This window comes from Bubalus kerabau, chromosome 14 (assembly GCF_029407905.1).
Source record: "Bubalus kerabau isolate K-KA32 ecotype Philippines breed swamp buffalo chromosome 14, PCC_UOA_SB_1v2, whole genome shotgun sequence".
In the NCBI taxonomy this organism is placed as follows: domain Eukaryota; kingdom Metazoa; phylum Chordata; class Mammalia; order Artiodactyla; family Bovidae; genus Bubalus; species Bubalus kerabau.
Window position 1 is genome coordinate 66,658,896 of NC_073637.1, and position 20,868 is coordinate 66,679,763.

Genomic DNA, 20,868 nt, shown 5'->3' on the forward strand with positions numbered 1-20,868 from the left:
GACCATGGGGTTGCAAAGAGTCGGACACGACTGAGTGACTGACACACACGCTTGCAGCAGAGGAAACCCAGACATACATCTACGTATCTTCTTTCCTAGAGGGAAAGGAGAATCTGTAAGAAATTATCTGGGAGGATGAACCTTCATCATCTTTTTGCCTTGGGACTCAGAAACTCCAAGGACTGTGACCTGGGTTAGCAGATTGGAAGCATTAGACGTCCACTTTACTACCATCCCAGAAAGTATATTCAAAGTAGAAACTACCATTCCTCATTCTTTAAAGAGTTAAGCATTGTATAGAGGGGAGAGCATCAGGAGAAAGACTTCAGAGATCCCACTTGTTTTCTAAAGCAGTAGGTTTGGACACCTTTTTTTTTTTTTTTAAGCATCAGAACCCTATAGTTTCCTCTGTTCCCATACTCCCCTATACCCTATATTAGTCAAGAAGTTTGTATCTGTTTTCCATTCATTGCCTTTTTTAAATTCCATTCATTTTCTGCCTTTTGATTTTAACTAAGCCACTCCAGTACTCTTGCCTGGAAAATCCTATGGATGGAGGAGCCTGGTAGGCTGCAGTTCATGGGGTCGCCAAGAGTCGGACACGACTGAGCAACTTCGCTTTCACTTTTCACTTTCATGCATTGGAAAAGGAAATGGCAACCCACTCCAGTGTTCTTGCCTGGAGAATCCCAGGGACGGGGGAGCCTGGTGGGCTACCATCTATGGGTTGCACAGAGTTGGACACGACTGAAGCGACTTAGCAGCAGCAGCAAGCATTTTCTGTGATTCTTTTTTCTCTCTTAGTGTATCAGTTATACTTCTTTTTAAAGTTGTCTAGTTAGTTGCCCTAGAATTTGCAATATACATTTACAGCTAATAAAAGTCTACATTCAAATAATACTCTGCTGCTTCATGACTGCTTCATGGGTAATGCAAGTATAATACCTTTTAACAGAATTTTCCAATTCCCTCCCTCCTATCTCTTATCATATTGCTGTCAGTTAATTTTACTTATCCATAAGCTATAATTGCTGAATGCATTGTTGATGTTATTATTTTTAACAACTGTTTTCTCCTAGGTCAACTCAGAATAAGGAAATAAAAGGTATTATTTTACTTCCATTTATTCCCCTAATGCTCTTTCATTCTTTGTGTAGATCTGAGTTTCTGACCTATACCATTTCCCTTCTCTCTGAAGAACTTCTTTTAATATTTCTCTTAAGGAAGGTCTATTGTTTGCCTTAAAACATCTTTATTTCTCCTTTGCTTTTGAAGGGTAATTTCACTGGATATAAAATTCTAAGTATTTCTTTTTCTCTTTCAACAGTTCAAATGCTTCACTCTCTTTTTGCATGGTTTCTGAAGAGAAGGCAAATGCAGTTCTTTTCTTGACTCTCAGATCCTTCAAGATTTTTTCTTCATCTTTGACTTCCTGCAGTTCAAACATGATAGGTGTAGATTTTTGTATATATGTCCTGCTGTGATTGCTGAGCTTTTTGGATCAGTAGTTTTGTGTCTTTCATTAATTTTTGAAAATTCCGTCATTATTACTTCAAGTGTTCTGTTCCTTTTTTCCCTGCTATTTCATTATGTACATGTCACACCTTTTGTAATAGTCCCATAGTTCTTGGATATTCATTTCTTTTTCATTGTTTTTTTCCTCTTTGCATTTCAGTTTTGGAATTTTCTGTTGCCTTCTCTTTAAGCCCACTGATTCTTTCCTCAGCTGTATTTAGTCTATTGATAAACTCATCCAAGACATTCTTCATTTTTGTTTCAGTGCTTTCAGTTACTAGCATTTTCTTTTGATTCTTTGTTTGGATTTCTGTCTCTCTGCTTATGTTACTCAGATGTTCTTGCATGTTGTACACTTCTTTCTATTAAATCTCTTAACACATGAATCATAGTCATTTTAAGTTTTTGGTCTGATCATTCTGAAGTCTCTGTCATACTGATTATGATTTGATGCTTGCTTTTTGTCTCTTCAGATATGTTTTTATGCCTTTTAACATGCTTTGTAGTATTTTTTGAAAGTAAGATATGAGGCATCAGGTAAAAGGAACTGAGGTTTATGGACCTTTAGTGTGTGAGATTTTGTATTTATCTGACTAGGAGTTAGGCTGTATTTAATGTTTGCTGTATCTGTGGTGTCAGTGACTGAAATTTCCTCCATGTCCTTGTTATTTTCTTCCTGTGCTTTTGGGTTTTCTTAGAGATCTCTTAATAGGGTCTGAGGCTTGCAGTTCTTTTATCTGTAATCCCTGACATTATACAGGAGTGCTGTTGATGTGGTGATAGAATGTGGGAGGAGGAGGTGTTATATAGTCCCTTGATTAGATCTCTTTCCTTTAGTGAGCCTGAGTTGGGTATTTCCCCCCTCCCATGTCAGTTAGACTCTGGTGAAAACCACAGTCTGTTAGGCTGTGGCAGAATAGTTTCTGTTGAGGGCAGGCATTGTTAGGAAAAATGGATATATTCCAAAATTGTCACTCTGTCCTTCCCCCTAAGAGAAGCAGGAGGGGAGTTTTCTCTGATGGAAATTTTTATATTATAAATATTTGCATGTTCATTTTTGGGCTACCCTGAAAGCATCTCACAGCATGAATTAGTCTCAACTTTTGCCACTAGAGTCGGTTTCCTTACATTAGTGCTCAGGAAGAATCTTCTCATTAGCTCTGCTGCTGCTGCTGCTAAGTTGCTTCAGTCGTGTCCGACTCTGTGCGACCCCATAGACGGCAGCCCACCAGGCTCCCCCATCCCTGGGATTCTCCAGGCAAGAACACTGGAGTGGGTTGCCATTTCCTTCTCCAATGCATGAAAGTGAAAAGTGAAAGTGAAGTCGCTCAGTCGTGTCCGACTCTTAGCGACCCCATGGACTGCAGCCTACCAGGCTCTTCCGTCCATGGGATTTTCCAGGCAAGAGTACTGGAGTGGGTGCCATTGCTTCTCATTAGCTCTACTGATCCCTTAACATGCCTTCAGTGTGTTTTCTCCTTCTCTCATCCCCCAGTGGATGACTGCCTTATTTCAGATTCTTACCACCTTGGATGTGAGTTTTAATTAGTATCTATAAAATAGAAGTTTTTTATTTAGCATGACATGTAAGGCCCTCCTGTCTTCTGATGTAAACAGTGCCTCAGATCAGACATTTGTTCCTCTGGGATTCTATCTTTGATATTCTTATCTCACTGCAGATTTCTAAACAGCTGCATGAGTTATCACTCACTCTTCTGTCCTAACACTGTAGCTTGTTCATTACTCTATAATAGCACTAGTTACATTGATTGTAATTTAATTTCCTGGTTAAAGCTGTCGTTTGAATTTCAGTATCTTACATAGAACATCTGTAATATAGATGTTCTTTAAGGATTTGCTGAAATGAAAGAAATATCTGCACTGTAAAATCTCGGGAAAGTAAAAAGTCACTGCTCATTGAAGAAAGTCAGTATAATGCTATTCAAACAATGTTTTCATTGGTATTTTTGTAATTAGAAATGCACAGCAAAGTGGCTTGTTTATATAAAGTATATTTAATAATCTTTGTTGTAACTACATCATTTTTTCATATTTATGAGAATAGATCTATGTGTCATTGTGTCTTTCAGAGAATAAATTAATACTTATTAAATCACATTGAATCACTTAAATCACTTTAGGCTTGGATTTCTCAGTCTTGGCACTGTTGACATTTTTGGCCAGCTAGCTCTCTGTTGTGAAGGACTCTCCTATGCACTGTTGAATGTTTAAAAATATACCTGGCTTCCACACTGTGCGCTCGTAGCGCCTCCTCGGTTATCACGACCCAGAATATCTCCAGACATTGCCAAATCATCCCTAATTGAGAACTATTACTTTAGACTTTGGAGCATTTTTATGTTTTACTTTTTGAAATCCCTAATTACAATGGAATCTTCAAATTATACTTATCTAGCATATGATTTTTTTTAAAGTATCGCACCTGCTAGCTCTGTAACACTGCCAAGAGTGCCTTCTAACTAATGACAGCTTATTTGTTTTAGTGGTATCTGTTTTACATCCACTTGAATTATTTCTTTTTTTATATCATCTTTGAAAGTATAATGCCTAAAGGAGATGCTCAACCAATGTTTATTGAATTAATAGAACATAAAATAAATTCCTTACTTAGATATAATGTCAGTGACATACACTATATTTTAGGTAATCTTAAAAGTGCCCTTAAATCTGCATTGGATTTGTACACATAAATAAATAAATTCTAACTGAGCTACATGTTTACATCTGATATGCTTCTTGATTTTATAAGTCCTCATAAAGAAAAAACAACTTACTTTTAGAAGTCTTACATTTTAAAAACACACAAATTACTCTGTAAACTATGTCAGCTTTACACCCTTCAACACATGAGAAAATTGAGCTTATACTTTCTTTATATTATTGTTTGCAGTGAATAACTATTTTGAAATAAATACAATAGTGCAGTAATCTATCAGTAATGTGGTCAGTTGAGTCAGATTCAGATTGTGGATATTATTTTTTTCATAAAAAATTTAGTTTTAAAGGTATAACCTAATTCATGTTACATTTTTTAAATGGGTATGTTTATCATTTATTACATAATTGAAAATTATAGTATTTAGCGATGGCATCACTGACTCAATGGACATGAGTTTGGGTAAACTCCAGGAGTTGGTGATGGACAGGGAGGCCTGGCATGCTGCAGTTCATGGGGTTGCAGAGTCAGACACAACTGAGTGACTGAACTGAACTGAACTGAATCTGTGAATAATTTGTTTCTTAATTGACATACCCTTTTTAAAAATTATAGTAAACTTTTTACTTCAAAAAGTATCTCAGTTGGTGTATATCCAAAGATTCAGTAGAAATTTGTTCTAATCTTGGATCTGTTACTGTCTTTCTGATATAGAGCCATTTATTTTTGCCTTTTTGGGTCTCAATTTACTTATGTATAAGAAACAAAGCGTCCTTTTTTAGCACTAATATGTAATTCTGTGAGTTTATGATATTGGAGATTTTTTAATCTATAACTGTATATAGAGTCTTGGCGTACTCCTCCATGAGCAGTTATTTCTGTATTTTAAATTAGAGATTTAGGTCAAAAGATGAAGTGAGGGAGGGTTCAAGATGACAGTGCAGGAAGATCCTGAACTCAGCTCCTCACACAGACACTCAACAGATCTACAACTGCATATGAAATAATTCCCTGAGAAAGGAATCTGAAAACTGGATGAATAAAGCTTCCACAAAAAAGGTTAAAAGAACACCAGCAAGACCAGTAGGAAAGGTGGTGATACGGGCTCACCAAGGAAAAACCCACACTCCAGATGTAGTAATTCACAATTGAGAGGGATCTCAAAGGCACAGATCTTTCTTCTAGATGAATGAGGGATTCAAACTCCACATCAGGTACACAAGCTTCTAGATACTGTAAAAGAGAGATAAGCACCCAAATACCTGGCTTTGAAAACCCAATTGGGAATATGCACAGGAGAATTACAGAACCAAGAAATGGGAAACCTGTTCTTAAAGAGCTTGTGCATAGACTCACTTGACCTGAAAACCATCACAAAAACACCAGTTGGAAGAGTTCATGAACCATAGGAAAAGGGACCCATGTACTAATCTTGAAGCATCTTTTTAGAGAGGCAAAAATCAGTTGGGTTACTCCTTGAGGACTGTCACAGGCAGGAACCTCTCATGCAATCTGAGGCTAATGGCAGTACTGGTGGGCACCACCTCTAGAAAGTGGATCCAAAAAGATACTGCTGCGATTTATTGTAGTATAGTCTGAAATCACGGAGAAGGCAATGGCACCCCACTGCAGTACTCTTGCCTGGAAAATCCCATGGATGGAGGAGCCTGGTAGGCTGCAGTCCATGGGGTCGCTAAGAGTCATACACGACTTCACTTTCACTTTCACTTTTTCACTTTCATGCACTGGAGAAGGAAATGGCAACCCACTCCAGTGTTCTTGCCTGGAGAATCCCAGGGACGGGGCAGCTTGGTGGGCTGATGTCTATGGGGTCGCACAGAGTCGGACACGACTGAAGTGACTTAGCAGCAGTCTGAAATCAGGGAGCCTGATTCCTCCAGCTCCATTTTTCTTTCTCAGGAAGGGACTGTATTCTTAAGTTCAGTTCATTGCTTAGTTGTGTCCCAACTCTTTGCGACCCCATGGACTGCAGCACGCCAGGCTTCCCTGTCCATCACCAACTCTTGGAGCTTGCTCAAACTCATGTCCATCGAGTCAGTGATGTCATCCAACCATCTTATTCTCTGTTGTCCCCTTCTCTTCCTGCCTTCAATCTTTCCCAGCATCAGGGTCTTTTCCAAAGAGTCAGTTCTTCACATTAGGTGGCCAGAGTATTAGAGTTTCAGCTTCAGCATCAGTCCTTCCTTTGAATATTCAGGACTGATTTCCTTTAGGATTGACTGGTTGGGTCTCCTTGCAGTACAAGGGACTCTCAAGAGTCTTCTCCAACACCACACTTCAAAAGCATCAATTCTTCGGCACTCAGCTTTCTTTATGGTCCAACTTTTACATCCATACATGACTATTGGAAAAACCATAGCTTTGACTAGATGGACCTTTGTTGGCAAAGTAATGTCTGCTTTTTAGTATGCTGTCTAGGTTGGTCATAGTTTTTTTTCCTAGGAGCAAGCGTCTTTTAATTTCATGGCTGCGGTCACCATCTGCAGTGATTTTGGAGCCCAAAAAAATAAAGTCTGTCACTGTTCACATTGTTTCCCCATCTATTTGCCATGAAATGATGGGACTGGATGCTATGATCTTCATTTTTTGAATGTTTTACACCAGCTTTTTCACTCTCCTCTTTCACTTTTATCAAGGGGCTCTTTAGTTCCTCTTCACTTTATACCATAAGGGTGGTGTCATCTTCATATCTGAGGTTATTGATATTTCTCCTGGGAATCCTGATTCCAGCTTGTGCTTCACCCAGCCCAGCGTTTCTCATGATATGCTCTGCATATAAGTTAAATAAGCAGGGTGACAATATACAGCCTTGCCATACTCCTTTCCCAAATTGGAACCAGTCTGTTGTTCCATGTCCGGTTCTAACTGTTGCTTCTTGACCTGCACACAGATTTCTCAGGAGGCAGGTCAGGTGGTCTGGTATTCCCATCTCTTGAAGATTTCCACAGTTTGTTGTGATCCACACAGTCAAAGCTTTGGCATAGTCAATAAAGCAGAAGTAGATGTTTTTCTGGAACTCTCTTTGCTTTTTCGATGATCCAACAGATGTTGGCAATTTGACCTCTGGTTTTTCTGTCTTTTCTAAATCCAGCTTGAATATCTGAAAGTTCTCAGTTCATGTACTATTGAAGCCTCACTTGGACAATTTTGAGCATTACTTTGCTAGCGTGTGAGATGAGTGCAGTTATGCAGTAGTTTGAGCATTCTTTGGCATTGCCTTTCTTTGGGATTGGAATGAAAACGGACCTTTTCCAGTCCTGTGGCCACTGCTGAGTTTTCCAAATTTGCTGGCATATTGAGTGCAGCACTTTCACAGCATCATCTTTCAGGATTTGAAATAGCTCAACTGGAATTCCATCACCTCCACTAGCTTTGTTCATAGTGATGCTTCCTAAGGCCCACTTGACTTTGCATTCCAGGATGTCTGGCTCTAGGTGAGTGATCACACCATTGTGGTTATCTGGGTCGTGAAGATCTTTTTTGTACAGTTCTTCTGTGTGTTCTTGCCATCTTTTCTTAATAACCTCTGCTTCTGTTAGGTCCATACTGTTTCTGTCCTTTATTGTGCCCATCTTTGTATGAAGTGTTCCCTTGGTATCTCTAATTTTCTTGAAGAGATCTCTAGTCTTAATGGTACACACAAAATTTCACATGGTCTGAGTTCCACCACAGAGGCAGTAGTTTGAAAGGAGCCAGTGTCCAACCTGTTTATTGATCTTGGAGAACATCCTGGAGATGCAGGAGTCAGCTGGGACTTCCCTTAGGGATGAAGACATGGCAGCAGCCATTTGGGGAAGTCATTTTACTGCAATAAAAATGGTGATGGCAACTGCCACTTTGGAATAATCCCTCTAGTCTACTAGCACTGGGTGCTGATATGCCCACCAGCAGGATGGCTCCAGCATCAGGTCCCCCCAGGTCAAGCAGTCAGCCGTACAGGGACCCAGCACTACCCACCAGTAGGCTAGTGCCAGCCTCCAGTTCCCTCAGGTCATATAGGCAGCTGCATGAAGACCAGGTTCTGACTTCTGTAGGCGACAGCCTCTGAAGAAGACATCAGATCAGATCAGATCAGATCAGTCGCCCCGTCGTGTCTGACTCTTTGCGACCCCATGAATCGCAGCACGCCAGGCCTCCCTGTCCATCACCAACTCCCGGAGTTCACTGAGACTCACGTCCATCGAGTCAGTGATGCCATCCAGCCATCTCATCCTCTGTCGTCCCCTTCTCCTGTCCCCAATCCCTCCCAGCATCAGAGTCTTTTCCAATGAGTCAACTCTTCGCATGAGGTGGCCAAAGTACTGGAGTTTCAGCTTTAGCATCATTCCTTCCAAAGAAATCCCAGGGCTGATCTCCTTCAGAATGGACTGGTTGGATCTCCTTGCAGTCCAAAGGACTCTCAAGAGTCTTCTCCAACACCACAGTTCAAAAGCATCAATTCTTGGGCGCTCAGCCTTCTTCACAGTCCAACTCTCACATCCATACATGACCACAGGAAAAACCATAGCCTTGACTAGACGAACCTTTGTTGGCAAAGTAATGTCTCTGCTTTTGAATATGCTTAACCAATTCAGGGTCCAGACCTGCCTGTCAGGGCACCCTGTGTAGTCAGCCCTGCCACAACCTAAGGAAATATACACAGCCCGCATAAGGGGCACCTCCAGAGCAAATACCTCTGATGACCAGAGGGGAGCATTCTGCTGAGCCTCATATGGCATCACCCATATAAGATAATTCTCTAACATCAGTAAGTACAACCGATTGACCTCTGTCTAGAAATAAACAGTACTGGGCAAAGTGAGGAGACAGAGGAATCTCTTCTAAAAGAAGGAAGAAGATATAACTTCAGAGGAAGAACTAAATGAGGTGATGCTAAGCAATCCACCCAATATAGAGTTCAAGGTAAAAATCATAAATATGCCCACCAAACTTGAAAAAAAGAATGGGAAATACAGTGAGATTTTTCAGAAATGAGAAGAATCTGACAAAACCAAAAAATACACTAACTGAAAAGATACAGTAGAAGAAATCAATGGTCTATTAGATGATACAGAACAATGAATCATCAAGCTGGAAGACAGAGTAGTGGAGATCACCAAGCTGAACAGAAGAAAGGAAAAAAGAATTTTTAAAAATGAGGATAGTTTAAAAGACCTCAGGGATAAAATCAAGAGTAATAACATTTGCATTATAAGGGTAGAGAAAAAGAATAGAGAGAGAAAAGGGTAGAGAACTTTTATGAAGATAGAATAATGGAAAACTTCCTTAACCTGGGGAAGGAAACAGACATCTAGGTTCAGGAAGCACCAAAAGTTTCAAAGTGAGGCCAAAAAGATCCAAACCAAGATAAATTGTAGTCAAAATGGCAAAAATGAAAAAAAAATTTTTTAACAATAAGGAAAGATGTAATTAGTTATGAATAAGGAACTCCCACAAGACTCTTAGCTGACTTTTCAGCAAGAAGTTTGCTGGCAATAAGGGAGATGCATGATATTTAAAGTGGTGAAAGGCAAAAAATCTATAGCAAAGTATATCTAGCAAAGTTTTCATTTAGATTTAAAAGAGAGAGAAAGAATTCTACAATCAAAACTTAAAAGTGGGGCTTCCCTGGAGGTCCAGTGGTTAGGACTCCATGCTTCCACTGTGGAACTGGTTGGGAAACTAGCATCCCACAAGCTGCACAGTGTGACCAAAAAAACCCCACAAAAAACCAAAAACCCAAAACCTAATAAAAGAGTTCAGTCATCTATAATAAAAACACTCAACAAAGGGAGTATAAAGGGAACATTCCTTGGCATAATAAAGACCATATCTGACAAATCCACAGCCAATATACTCAACTGTGAAAAGCTGAAAGCATTTCCTCAAAGATCAGGACCAAGACAAGGATATCCACTATCACCAGTTTTATTCAACATGGTATTGGAACCTCTAGCGATAACAGCTAGGTAAGAGAAGGAAATAAAGGAATCAGAGTGGGAAGAAAGAAGTAAAATTATCACTGTTTGCTGATGGCATGATACTATCTATATACAGAAAACCCTAAACAGTCCACTAAAAAAAGTTTTGTAACTAATGAATTTAGTAACAGGATACAATATCAATACACAGAAATCTGTGACTTTTCTATAAACTAATAAAGAACTTTCAGAAAGAGAAATTAAGAAAACAATTCCTCTTAAAATTGCATCAATAATAATAAAATACCAGGAATAAATTTAATCAAGGAGGTAAAAACATGTTCATTAAAAACTTAAAAGACACTGATGAAAGGAATGGAAGAAGACATGAATAAGTGGAAAAGTATTCTGTGTTCATGCATTGGAAGAATTAATATTGTTGAAATGTCCTAACAGTATCTACAGCAATCTACAGATTCAGTGAAATCCGTATCAAACTTTCAATGGCATATTTCACAGAAGTAGAACAAATAATTCTAAAACTTGTGTGGAATCAAAAAAGACCCAAAGAATCAAAACAACCAAGAATGAAGAACAAAACAGGAGGCATCATGCTCCCTAATTTCAAGCTATACTACAAAGCTACAATAATCAAAACAGTATGGTACTGGCACAAATACAAACACACAGATCAGTGGAACAGAATAGAAAATCCAGATATAAACCCACACATCTATGAACAATTAATTTACAACAAGAAAGTAAAAATATACAATGGAGAAAAGACAGCCTTCCAATAAATGGTGTTGAAAAACTAGATCACTGTCTTACACCACATACAAGAATTAACTCAAAATGAATTAAAGTCTTGATGTAAGACCTGAAACCATAAAATTCCTGGAAGAAAACAAGCAATATCTTCATTGACACCAGTCTTAGCAATGTTTTTGTGGATACTTAACGAGAGAAAGCATGTGTGTCACTTAGGCATGTGTGACTCTTTGTGACCCCATGGACTGTAGCCTGCAAGGCTCCTCTGTCCATAGGATTCTCCAGGCAAGAATTGTGGAGTAGGTTGCCATGTCCTTTTCCAACTTAATGAGAGAAAATATTTGCAAATCATATATTTGACAAGAGGTTAATATTAAAAATATACAAAGAATTCATACAATTAAAAAAAAATCCTGATTTTAAAATAGGCAGAGGACCTGAATAGACATTTTTCCAGTGAAGACATACAGATGACCAACAGATACATGGAAAAGTGTTCATTACTAATTATTAGGGAAATGCAAATCAAACCTGTAATAAAATATCACCCCATACCAGTAGAATAACTATATTAAAAAGACAAGAAATAGCAAATGTTGGTGAGAATGTGCAGAAAAGGGAATTCTCATACACTGTTGGTGGGACTGTAAATTGGTACAGCTTATGGAAAACAGCATGGAGATTCCTTAAAAGATTATGACTATAACTCCCATGCTGCTGCTGCTAAGTCGCTTCAGTCGTGTCCGACTCTGTGCGACCCCATAGACGGAAGCCCACCAGGCTCCCCTGTCCCTGGGATTCTCCAGGCAAGAACACTGGAGTGGGTTGCCATTTCCTTCTCCAGTGCATGAAAGTGAAAAGTGAAAGGGAAGTTGCTCAGTTGTGTCCAACTCTTAACGACCCCATGGACTACAGCCTACCAGGCTCCTCCATCCATTGGATTTTCCAGGCAAGAGTACTGGTGTGGGGTGATCCCACTATTCCACTTCCAGGTATATATCTGAAGAAAATGAACACACTAATTTGAAAAAATACATTCCCTATGTTCATTGCAGCATTATTTGCAATAGCCAAGATATGGAAACAACCTATGTGTCGATCAATGGAATGGATGGATAAAGATGCTCACACACACACACACACACACGTATATATAGGTCTGTATATAAGATGTTGACACATATATATGAGACATACAATGGGATAACAATACTGTTCAACCATAAATGAATGAAATCCTGCCATTTGAGACAACATAAAGGACCTTGAAGATATTAAGTGAAATAAGTCAGGCAAAGACAGATACAATATGATTTCACTCATAAGTGGAATCTAAAAGCAATGAACAAACAAAAGAACCCTCATAGATATAGAGAACAAATTAGCAGTTACCAGATGGGAAGGGGATTGGGAGGTGGGCAACATGGGTGGAGGGGATCAACTGCATTGTGATGGATGGCAACTAGATTTGTGATGGTGATCACTTTGTAGTATATATCAGTTCTGAATTATAATTCTGTACATCTGACTCTTATATAGTTTTTAAAAGATTAAAAAATTCTACAGTTTTGTTTTCCAGAGTCAAATACTTAGTGTATAGGCCTGTCCTGAAATAGTTGTTATTTTAGAGACTTCTTGTTTAATGTAATTATTATAAAACTAGTTTTTTAACAATTCAACAGTATGTTGCTTTTAAGAGATAATCAGCCTTCTCAAACCTATTGCAATAGAGGTTGCTGTTTCCCAGCATCTATCCAACGCATTCCTTTTAGTAATGAAATCTCCAAGTTTAGCTGTGCCCATGACTACTTGAGCGTCCCAGGTAGCACTAGTGGTAAAGAACCCACCTGCCAATCCAAGAGACATAAGAGACGTGGGTTCGATCCCTGGGTCAGAAAGAGCCCTTGGAGAAGGAAATGGTAGCCCATTCCAGTATTCCTGCCTGGAGAATCCCATGGACAGAGGAGCCTGGAGGGCTACAGTCCATGGGATCACAAAGAGTCAGACATGACTGAAGCGACTTAGCACACACACAGCTCACACATGACTACATAACTAAAATAAACTATCATTTCCCAATCTTCCTTGTAGCTAGATATGGGCATATGTTATGTCCAATGTCAGGCCAAGGGTATGGAAGCAAAAGTGTAAAATATCCATTCAAGTCTTTTTAGAATGAAAACGCTGCCAGTTATTTTCTCTTCCCTCTTCCTACAATCACAGTTGTAGTGCTGGCTGACAAGGTCCCACCAGATAGACGGGCACTTTCCTAAGGAGTTACATAACCTGGTCTCGGGATGACCTCATGAAGAAGCGAGGCCTTGCTCTGGACTTTTAGGTGAGAGAAAAATCTCAGTCTTATTTGAGTCACTTTATTTCTGTGCTTTTTTGTTATTGTAGTTTATACTTGACCTTAACTGATAAAAAAAAAACTTGCCATAACAAAAACTGAAAACGTGACATTCATTCATCAGTCAGTCATTGGGCAGCAAGGAAACATGTATTTGAAGGTTAGAAAGGTGGTTACCTTTGCAATGTCATGGAAAAATATTTGGTGAACCTGTTAGTTCTGACAACTTAGAAGACAGAACAGTGCTTGCTGTGCCCATACTTTTCTTTTTTTCATCAAATGAATTTTTAAAATTTAAATTTTATTTCTTTATTTTTGGCTGTGCTGGGTCTTCATTGCTGCACATGGCTTTCTTTAGCTGTGGTGAGTGGGGTCTACTCTCTAGTATGTGGGCTTCTCACTGTGGTGGTTTCTCTTGTTGCAGAGCATGGGCTCTAGGCACGTGGGCTTCAGTAGTTGTGACATGTGGGCCCAATAGTTGTGGCTCGAGGGCTCTAGAACATGGGCTCAGTAGTTGTGGCCCACAGGCTTAGTTTCTCTGAGGCATTGTGAGATCTTCCCAGACCAGGGACTGAACCCACGTCCCCAGCATTAGCATGCAGATTCTTAACGACTGGACTGCCAGGGAGGTATCTGCTCATAGCTTTTTAAGGAAGTAGTCTCCCCACAAAAGAATACTGGTGTTTGTTTATGTGTTGGTGGCTGTTTATGTGTTACAGTTTTATCAAGGTATCATGAGAGATATATCAGGCAAGAATTACCCCCATTTTCAATTAAAAAGGAAAGCTAAGGGAGTCACATTCTGTGAGCATGGCTTGCAATTAAAACTGAGGTAAAATCTAATAGTTTGGGCCTGTAAAGCTGGGAATGTCAACTGCAACTATGCCTCATAAAACAAAGCCTTTGTTCAGTGCCCTTTTCAAAACTTGCTCATTAAGAGTTTTCATGTGGACAGTGGTGGCCCTATTCCCTATTACAAAGGTCAAAATCCAGCCTACTGTTTTAGATGACCATAAAATAGCCACCATTAAAATAACAGAGAGTGAAATGTGCCAAGCACAGAAGTGAATACATAAGAGTTGGCAGGCTTAAGAATCATGACAAGAAGAAATTTTGACATGGAACCAATAAATAGATTGAAATAGATTGAAAACTTACTAAATTTTGATGCAGTTACATTCACAACCGAACCACAAACCTGGCCTGAAAATGCCTGTAATTTTTCAGTCTATAAAACAACCACCAGCTACCAAACTTACATCATCATCAGAAAGCAGGCTGTGAAATTATTCAACCTCCAAAGAGGCCCACTTTCCAATTCCAACTTCAGAAGTGGCTTAGAGGATAATAGATAAGGAAGCTCATCTCAGAAGGTAAAGTCAGGAGCCCCAGAGCATGAGGGACAATGGAGTTTCTCCCATACAGTAGCACCAGAATCTAACAAAGTATCTTAGTTCAAGGTTCTATAAGAGAATACTATTGACTGGATAGCTTATAAACAACAAACTTATTTCTCCCAGTTCTGGAGGCTGAGAGTCCAAGATCATGTTGTCTGTAGTTTCAGTATCTGGTGAGGAGCCTCTTGGTTTATAGATGACAGTCTTCTTGCTGTGAGTGTGCATATAGCAGAAAGGAGAAGGGAACTTGGGGGTCTATATGATAAAGGCACTAATTCCATTCATTAGGACTCTACCCTCATGACCTAATAACCTCCTAAAGACCCTACATCCCGTAACATCACACTGGGAATTAGGATTTCAGAGTATGAATTCTGGGGGGACAGAAATACCCAGTCCATTGTAAAAAGGTATCTTCACAGTTCTAACCAAGAAGATGAAATGTGACTACTATGTTTTGTCCTTTCAAACCATCATAATTGTTTCTTTTCTCCACCCTGGTTTATATGTCAATATGATCCAGTAGCTTTCTCCCTTACAAATATCGTTAAAACCTCTGATCCTCTGATGAATTCCTTACCAATCTTCAATACTGTTATATATTTATTCTCTTTGAGCTTCTTTACTATCACATCTGTAGGTTTTTCAGAAAGAAGTGTTAGAACGCATATGCTTAGTTTTGACATATCAAATGTGGTGCCTTTAGCAACTTAAAAAAAATACTAAATTGCTAAGTAGGGTGGGACTTGTAGAGTGACTGAGAAGTTTAGCAAATCATATCACCAAAAAGGAACAATAAAACTAGACAGAATTCTCAAAACAACTACTTTAGAATTCCAGAGATTGAAAAAAGACATATAATAAATTGAGAAACATTTATTCAGGAAAAACTACTGAACCTTAATAGAAATAGTTGGGAGTTTATGGAATCTTGGTCTAGGCCTGCTTCCATTCCCCCAATCCTGTTCCATAGTGGAGTAGTTCTACCAAAGTAAGACAGCCCTAAGGACCAGTAACCTTGCTGCCAAAGGGGGCTGATTTGATTTCAATTAGAATGTGGGAAAAAAACTCATTCCCAGGAGTTTTGTCAATATGATGGGACAATCCAAGAACAAGAGCAAAACATCCAGGAAAGTCAGTCTCACAGTTTGACTGAGACAGAGATCAATGTGATAGAATTGAGAATCCAGAAATAAATCCATATATTTATCATCAGTTAATTTTCAGTGAAGGTGTCAAGGCAATTCAGTGAGAAATTATCTCACACTGTATGCAAAATCTTCCTCAAAATTGATAATAGATCTGTATTAAGCAACAAAACAGAAACCCTTGAAAGGAGGCAGGAGAAATATCCTTATGACCTTGAGTTAGTCAAAGACTTTTCCGCATAGCTATATAAAAGAAAAAGTAGATAAATGGCAGTGTATAAAATTTTAAAACTTTGTGCTTCAGAAGATGCCATCAGGACTTACCTGGTGGTCCATTGCTTAAAGAATTCGCCTGCCAGTGCAGGGGACACGAATTTGCTCCTTGGTCTGGGAAGATTCTACATGCCACAGGGAACCTAAGTCTGTGAGCCGCAACTACTGAGCCATGTTCAGCAACTGTTGAAGCCCATGTGCCCTAGAGACAGTGCTCTGCAACAAGACAGGCCACCACAGTGAGGTGCCCATACCACACAATGCAGAGTAGTTCTCTCTCGCCACAACTAGAGAGAGCCCATGTGCAGCAACCAAGACCCAGGGCAACCAAAAAATAAAATAAAATTATCAATAATAATAAATAAAAGTTTTTAAAATATCCCATTAAAAAATGAAAGATAACAAAGGACTGGAAGAAAATATTTGCAAATTATATATCTGCCAAAGGACTTATATTTAGAGCATATGAAGAACTCCTAAACTTCAGTAATAACCCAATTTTAAAATGAGCAAAATATTAGAATAAACTGTTCAGCAAAGAAAAATATATGAATAGCCAATAAACACATGGAAAGTTGTTTAACATCATTAGTCATTAGGGAAATAAATGAAAACCACAATAAGATACCAACTCATACTCTCTAGAATGTCTGTTATCAGAAATACAGACAATGACAAAGAGTTGGACCATAAAGAAGACTGAGGGCTGAAGGATTGATGCTTTTGAGTTGTGGTGCTAGAGAAGACTTTTAAGAGTCCTTTGGACAGCAAGGAGATCAAACCAATCAATCCTGAATATTCATTGGAAGGACAGATGCTGAAGCTGAAGCTCCAGTACTTTGGCCACCTGATGTGAAGAGCTAACACACGGGAAAAGACCCTGATGCTGGGAAAGATTGAGAGTGGGAGGAGAAGGAGACGACAGAGGATGAGATGCTTGGATGGCATCACTGATTCAATGGACATGACATTGAGCAAACTCTGGGAAATAGTGAAGAACAAGGGAAGCCTGGAATGTTGCAGTCCATGGGATCACAAAGAGTCGGACACAACTTAGCGACTGAACAATAACAAGCAAATGTTTACAAGGATGTGGAGAAACTCAAAACATATAGATTGATGGTGGGAATGTAACTGACACTTTGGAGAAATTTGGCAATTCCTGAAAAACTGCCAAATGGTTACTATACTACTCAGCAATTCCACTCCTAGGAATCTACCCGAGAGAAATGAAGACATTTCCACACAAACATTTGTGTGCTAACATTCATAGCAGCATTATTCGTAGTAGCCAAAGTGTGAATACTATACAAATACCAATTGACTGGTGAGTGTATAACAAAATGTTGAACTTGCATATGATGAAATAGCATCAATGGAAAAAATACTGTTGTTTTCCTTGATGTAACAGACTTTGTACATTTTTGAATATACATTTTCTAAATCCCAAGTCTGAATAACTATAATTTGTATGCCAGTCTTACCAAGTGAAATGGTGCTCTATGAGAAGAGTGACTGGGTCAGCTAGCAACTCACACAATTACACAAGTGCTTTTTCTGGAGATAACCATTATACTTTGGTATGTGACAGGCATGCGTTCTGTTTACTTCCCATTTCATCAATTAGAATATTATAATGGTGTATGCTCAGCAATCAACATTAATAAAGCTAATACTTTTAGGCATTCTTAAGCAAAACTCTTTCTTTTTTTCCTATAAATGAATTCAATTGTTTCAGTGCCACTGAGGGCTTCCCTGCTGTCTCAGCAGTAAAGAATCTGCCTGCAGTGCAGGAGACATGGGTTCGATCCCTGGGTCAGGAAGATTCCCTGGAGGAGGGTGTGGCAACCTATTCCAGTATTCTTGCCAGGAAAATTCCATGGACAGAGGAGCCTGGAGGGGTGCAGTCCATGGGGTTGCAAAGAGTTGACTCACTGAAGTGACTGAGCACGCCGCCTTGATACATATAAAGGTGCCAACAGTTTTACCTACGATCACATTAGCATTATCAGCACAAACATCAACACAGTGGAAAAGGCACATAACATCTTAGCATTATTATGAAAATTGCCTTTACCTCACAGACCTCCTGAAAGAGACCACTGAACAAATTACTTACAGCTGACATATAAGTTGTAACTGTTTCATATTTGTTCCCTCTGCCTGGGAATCCCTTTTCTCTTCTACCTGCAGTGCCCCAATTCATATTTCACATGCCCAATTCAAACATTCTCTCCTCAGAGCTTTCCCTGATCCTTTTCTACCCCATCTGAGTTGCTCTTTACCTCTTTTGTCTTACACATATCTGCTACATGCATGCTAAGTCACTTCAGTGGTGTCCAACCCTATGGACTATAGCCTGCCAGGCTCCTCTGTCCATGGGGATTCTCCAGGCAAGAATACTGGAGTGGATTGTCATTTCCTTCTCCAGGGGATCTTCCTGATCCAGGGATCAAACCTGCGTCTCCTGTGTCTCCTGCACTACAGGTGGATTCTTTACCACTGAGCTACTGAGGAAACCCATGATCTCTTGCTATAGTACCTACCAATTGTGTTGCATTTTTGTTTACAACATATGTTTTATTCATATCCTTATCAGATGCTGTAAGCATCTTGGCTGCAAGCATTTTCACCACAAACGTTTTTACCATATAACTAATTGTCCTTAAGGCACTTTTGACATAAAAAAATAACTGGTTGACAGTTTGGTGTGGCAGTTTAGTTTAATTTCTCTATTGATGCAGTACTCCCATTTTTATATTACATAAATCTTAGCCCTGGTAATGGTCTATAAAATGATGAGTAGATGTGGTGGTCTTAAAATAGTGAATGATAACGACATATATCAACTTAATAGATAACATGGTGATAAAACCTCCTGGAAGTGTGAAGTAAGACAGTGTAAAGCCAGACTGCATATATCTATACTAGACAATGATAACATCAGTTTGAAAGTCCTTCAGTGATTTGAAGATGTATCATGGAACCCGCATTTCTCATAAAACTTTGGAAGGTCTATTAACAGACATGTGACAATACACCAACAACAAATAATGGCGTAGGAGGCTTTCAAAACACAATGCAAAGCTCAGTTGCAGATTTGCATCCTAGGATTTGGAAACTGATACCTCTTTTGACAAAGGAAGAAACTTTAGTGAAAAAGAAAAAGTGTGATGCCCAAAGAGGAGACAAATCAACAAACAAGCAAAATGTGTAGTACTATGAAAAACTGGAAGGTAAGTGCTTAGGTACAATTCACAAAATAAAATCAGTTAATTGAGCAGTATTGCCATGAATCTACATACATTTTAAAGGTATTCAAATATTTTGTACTTCACAGTACTTTTTAATTCTGTTATTCATTTCTCATATTTCAGTATATCCTTTTTAACGATTCTCTTATTTTTCATTATTTTATCTTTCACAACAAAATTGCCCAATTATGTATGTGGTGACACTTTTGACGCCAAAATGTCTACAAGCAAGAATACTTACGATCAAATGCTATGAAGCCATCATTATCCTGCTCCCAAAACCAAAGATATAACCAAAGAGAAAATTACAGGCCAATATCTTTGATTAATATAAGTATAAAAATTCTCAACTAAAATATTAGCAAACTGAAGCCAACAGCACATAAAAAGATGATACACCATGACCAAGTGGGATTCATTCCAAGTTCACAAGGATGATTCAACATATGCAAATCAATGTGATATACCACATCAATAAAAGACAAAAATCACATGATCATCTCAATAGATGCAGAAAAAGCATTTGACAACATTCATTCATTATAAAAATCCATTCAGTATAAAAATGGGTATTGAGGGAACATATCTCAAAATAATAAAAACTATTTATGACAAACCCTCAGCCAATATAATAATCAATTGTGAAAAGATGAAAGGCTTCCTGCTAAAACCTGAAACATGGCTAAGAGGCCTACTCTTACCACTTCTATTCAACATAGTATTAGAAGTCCTAGCCACAGCAATACTACAAGAGAAAGAAATAAAAAGGTATCCAAATTGGAAGAGAAGAGGTAAAATCCTTATATGCAGGTAACATGATATATATACGATACATATATATAAATGATATATAAAAACCCCCAAAGACCCCACACAAAAACCCTTAGAACTGATAAGTGAATTCAGCAAGATAGCAGGTTACAAAATTAACCTATAGAAATCTGTTGCATTTCTTTACACCAACAATGAAAATATCAGAAATTTTAAAAAGCAATAGCTTTTAAAATCACAACCCCCAAAATAAAATACTTAGGAATAAACCTCTCCAAAGAGGTGAAACAGTGAAAAGTATAAAACATTAATAAAGGAAACTGAAGATGATTCAAAGAAATGGAAAGATATCCTATTCTCTTGGACTGTAAAAATGAATATCATAATGGCCATATTACCCAAAGCAATATACAGATTTAATACAATCCATATCAGATTACACTTTTCACAGAACTAGAGCAAACCTAAAATTTATATGAAACAATAAACAAACAAATAGAATTTCCAAAGCAATCCTGAAGAAAACAAAGCAGGAGGCATAACCTTCCCAGACTTCAGACAGTGCTATAAAGCTACAATAATAAAGTGGTGTGGTATAGAGAGCCCAGAAATAAACACCCACACCTATGGTCAATTATTTTTTGACAAAGGAGGCAAGAATATACAAGGAAAAAAAGAATGTCTTCAGAAAGTGAAGTTGGGAAAGTTGGACAGTCACATGTAAATCAATGACATTAGAACACGCCCTCATACCATACACATAAATAAACTCAAAATGGCTTAAAGACTTA